This window comes from Poecilia reticulata, linkage group LG1 (assembly GCF_000633615.1).
Source record: "Poecilia reticulata strain Guanapo linkage group LG1, Guppy_female_1.0+MT, whole genome shotgun sequence".
In the NCBI taxonomy this organism is placed as follows: domain Eukaryota; kingdom Metazoa; phylum Chordata; class Actinopteri; order Cyprinodontiformes; family Poeciliidae; genus Poecilia; species Poecilia reticulata.
In genome coordinates, this window is record NC_024331.1 from 26,849,151 (window position 1) to 26,853,974 (window position 4,824).

The 4,824-nt window shown below is 36.7% G+C and overlaps 1 long non-coding RNA gene across 1 annotated transcript; it reads left to right on the forward strand.

Annotated features, from left to right (window-relative positions):
• The first annotated feature begins 1,867 nt into the window (after positions 1-1,867).
• LOC103470124 (uncharacterized) lies at positions 1,868-4,301 on the forward strand. The gene is made up of 3 exons (XR_534452.1): positions 1,868-1,904; positions 1,998-2,226; positions 3,582-4,301. It is a non-coding gene; the product is annotated as an uncharacterized LOC103470124 (long non-coding RNA).
• The last annotated feature ends 523 nt before the right edge of the window (positions 4,302-4,824 follow it).

Consider the following 4,824-nt stretch of genomic DNA (forward strand, 5'->3'; position numbering starts at 1 on the left):
CCAATATTGAGCCACAACAGGTCTAGCAATTATGGTAAGCAGCCGCCGACTTCATTTTCCCCCGTAGAAGAAGTGTGCGGTGCATGCTGGGATAGTTGTCACAACGCTGGTTTGTTAATAAAGTTTGACTGACCATCTACCTACTGACCTGATAATCAGGTTGTCTGCAGGTCATTTAGCACCACGTTCTCCATGAACTTGCTGCACGCGAACGGAGAAGGGTGACCATCATCCGGCTACGCCCCGGCCCAGTTGCAGAAGGCTCTCCTCGCTGTTTTATGGACATTCACTTTAGTGCAGCTCCATCTAGTGGATGCATAACGTAACTCCAGCCTCTACTGTAGCGACTATTCTATGCGCCTTATAATTGGGGTTGTGTAATATCAATTTTGCGATACATCGATATTTTCTTTCCTAGAAAAAAATCGATATTCATCCGCAAGTATTGTAACATCCAACTGTCACCTTGCTCACTCACTGCTTGCTTTGCCAGGAGAGTGATTAGGTCATCAGGCTAAGAGTGATTCCTTTAGATGTTAAGTGTCAAGGCTAAAAAGGTAGCAAACTGTTCAGAGCAGGTACGTGGTGCACTTTATTTACCTTACTAATGCATGTAAGCTACAGTTTCAAAAGAAACATGTTTTCTCACCACTTTGATTCATTTTGTCCAGCTGTCGACTTTAAGTCTGTGTCCATGTCCAACCAGAGCCAGGTATTGTGTAGTTGGTGCTTTTAATCAGTTTTCAGTTAAATTAATTCAATCCGACTCTATAACAGTCACAAAATGTCACCAAAATCACTTTGTCCCTCTAAAATCTTTCAGAAAATCTCAAAAGTGTATTGAATTGTATTGTTTGCTGAATATAGCAATATATTTCGCATCGTGAGCAGAATATAGTGCATCGTATCGTGAGATTATTGTATCACTACAGCCCTACTTATAATGCCTTTATATATGAAAAAAGTTTTAAAATAGGCCATTCATTGAAGGTGCGCCTTATAGTGCGGAAAATACGGTAAATGAGCCAAAAATCCTCCAAAAAACATCACAAATCAGCAGGTTTTGCACTGTTTCCTAGCAATCCCAGCAAAGCTCGGCCCGTTACCTACCAACGCAAGCTGAGTTCCAGCATATCTGGCAAGCTGGTTGTACCGCTGTATGCACTGTACAATGGCTGCTGGAAAAGAGAATTGTTTTGTTGTTGACATCTCGTTTAGAAACTACTTGCTGCATTATTGTTGGTTGTGCAGGAGGCTCCACTTCTCCTTGTCAAAGACGTACGGTTTATTTTAATTATGTAAAGCACTTTGAAATGCCTTGCTGCTGAAATGTGCTATACAAATAAAATTTGATTGATTGATTGATACGGCTGTATAATTGCACATCTGTTTGCAGCCATTTTTATGTGTGAGATTATAGGTTGAATTGGGGGGCGTGGCCAGGAGCTTATTTGCATTTAAAGTGACAACGCCCTAAAACGGTAGAACTGAGCAGACTGAAATATCATTATCTAAGAATAAGTTTGTGCAAAAAATGTGATTAACATGTCTTACATAGCCTACAAACCTATCCAATCTGGTTAAGGGATAATAAAATATCATTTTTAAAGATATAAAAAAAACCTTAAGGGGAGTGAATACTTTTTGCAAGGGGCTCTTGGTTCTGCTTATCCAGAATAATTCAGTCTGGAGCTAGTAGTCTTGGGTTTTTCAGGATGAAATGATGCTAAGATTTAGGCATTAAAACCCAAAACATTTTCAAGAAGTCAAAGTCGGTAAATCATGTAACATGTCAGAAAATCTAAATTGATCCTTGTTTTTCTGATTCTTAGTTAATTCAAACAAACATTTTAAACCTTTTTTTCAGGTGGCGATGTTATAAACCCGAAGCACAAAAAGAATCGGTAAATATTGAGACATTTCTGTTTTGTGTTGACAAATGGAGCAAGATGCCTGTCAGATTCAGCTAAATTCACGTTTGTAAAACAAACTTTCAGTTCTTTTGTTCATAGTTTCTAACCAAAACTGCCAAATGACTGATGATGGACTTTTTTCTGCGGCTGTGCCAAATAGCTGTTTTGCTCACAAAGATGGAGAAACTCTGAAAACGGAGAAGCTGCTGCCAAGATGCATCATCTTGGACTCCTGTTTGTAATTACATGTGGCAATAATTCAACAAGGTTGACACATTCAGCTGCTCAGTGGCTTTTACTGTAGCAACACCAGGTATGTTTGTCCAAAGAGCTTGTTGGAGAGCACTGAATTCTCAAACTTCAGGATGAATTTAGACTTCTACTTGGTTTTTAGCTGAAAACTTTGATCTGGATCCCAGAATATCTGCTTTATTGGTCCTACCATGTAGACGCACCCAGGACATTTGGGTTGTTTCTGTTGCATCGCAGAGAGAGAAAGGCAAAGTTCAACAGAGCCAAGTCAAATCCATTTTGTTTATGAACATTTTATTTCCCATTTCACAAATCAAATTTGTCTCTAAGTGGGTTGATAATCTATAAAGAAAATAACTTCCCCTCTGTCCTAATGCCCTCATCGAAGATGAGAAATACTGATGTTATTTAGTCAAAATGGAAACGTGTTTGCAAAATGGAGGTTGAGGCATAAATCAGAAGGGCTGTTGCTGCATTTCTGTGCAAGACTATGTTTTTACAGTCAGTCTAAAAACTGTTGGGTTATTTTTGACAACATAGTTAAATGAATTATTCTTATTTTCTGTTCATTTCTACCATAAAAATTCAGCCAGAATGCACTGCAAAACAAAAACGGGTGTAAAAAATTAAATTTTTACAAACATGTAACATATTGAATAATTACGTTTATCAAAGTAAATGTATTAAGTTTTTTATGTTGGCATGCTAAACAAACATAAATAAAGTTTGACAAGCTTAATTTTAGTTTGCTCAGTTCTGCCGATTTTCAGCTCCTTTCACAATGAGACGTTTTGGGGCGTCTTGTCGCTTTAAATCCAAATAAGATGCTGCTGGCCACGCCCCCAACTCGATGTTTACAAATTAACTCATTAACAACTTGTGTAACAAATAGTTACACAAGGAGTAATTTGTTACAACATGAGTTGAGTTAAAACTCATGATGTAACAAATTAACAGGAGTTAAATGAATTAATTTAACTCAATTGTTTTAAATTGGAGCTCCATTCTGTTTTTTAGTGCATTTAAATGCAAGCTTTCCACTTTTTATTCTTTTGGTTCTGGTATCTGTATCTGTTACAGCTCATGTAACAAGAGTTGCAAACAAATGAACTCATGTAATGTGAGTTAATTTGTTGACTCATGTTATAAATTAACTTTTTTTTTTTAAAGTTGGATCTCCATTCTGTTTTTTCAGTGCATCTAAATGGGAGCTTTCCACTTTTTATTCTTTTGGTTCTGGTATCTGTATCTCATTTCTCACAAAGTGCTTTCTGTCGGAAAAATGTCCTCAGATTTGAAAATGAAATGCAAAATGGCCATATCAGCTGCTGGAATCATTTCTGATCAACAGACTGATCTAAAAGGAAGTCTAAGTGTTTTTCTTTCTTTCTTTTGTCTCTTTTGACTGGAACAAAGTCGATCCCCAGTAACTCGGCCGCTGTTCTGGCTCCGAAGCGTTTCTCTGCTCTACATGCGGCTCCATCCCCTCCAGTTCGTCTCTGCTCCCTTTTTTAATGCCTGAAGGATCTGCAGGGAGGAGGTGGCAGAATGTTAAATTTAAGAATAAAGCCATAAAATTAATGTGTGCTGGTCTTAAAATCAAGATGTGCCATGATGACTAGCCTGAGGGAAGACTGTAATAATGTCTGGACTTCATCATGCGGGGAACAGAATGATTATATGGATCAGGCTGTTGTGAAATTTTAAGGATTCCCTTCACAATACGTCTTGGTTAATGTCAATTCATTCAATCTCTGGACTCATTTTATCCGTGTAGTGATGGGGGAAGGTTGCCTGAGCTGCATGACTTATTTCATCTAAAAGATATTTAACAGAAAACAAACACAGATGAAGAAACATGCCTGAACTGATTCACATCCAGCTGAGAAGTCCTAATCACTGTTACCCCCAAGATGAGATTCTTACTGGAAATTTAGTCTCAATAATGCGACCATGCTAATTATCCCAGCTCTCCTTCGGTCACTCACACTTACATGGAGATCCAGGGGTTTAATCATGTTATATCTTACAAAGAATAGCAAAAAATATATATTTTTGTCTTTACAAGACGACGTGGAAAGAAACACAAAGTTTTAGCTGCTTAGTGGCTCAGAAAGTTAAATTTCACCTGAATCCAGACGTCAGAGCGGCCTAGAGTTTCTGTTTGGGAGAAAAGCCTAAATTTATTTACTTGTAAAAGATATTTTTTCATGTATAAATGTAAAAAAAACTGCCAGTGGAACTAGAAGTCTTTTAAATCAATATAAAGGAATTATTAGCAAGTTTTTGTATTTTGTTGAAAAATTGCTTGTAAGTTAGTTTTGTTTTATTTCAAGTGTACCAAGATATTTGCACTAGGAATATGTGATATGATTTGTATAAATCTTACATTAGAAACAATCTCATTAAGTACCTATCCAATTATTGATCAGTTATTCCAAAACATAATCAACAGATCAGCCCAAACTGATGTTGAGTCGAGCAGAAATGGCCGACATTTTCACATGTTTGAGAATTTATTTAGCTGTAAATAAAAAAGTAAATGTTTAGTTTCCCTTTTAGAAAAGGAATTATTTGCTTTTTAAAATCTATTTCTAATGATAGAAATAGATCTTCTATTTCTATCGTTAAATTAAGTGAAAAAATCAGCAGAATGTAC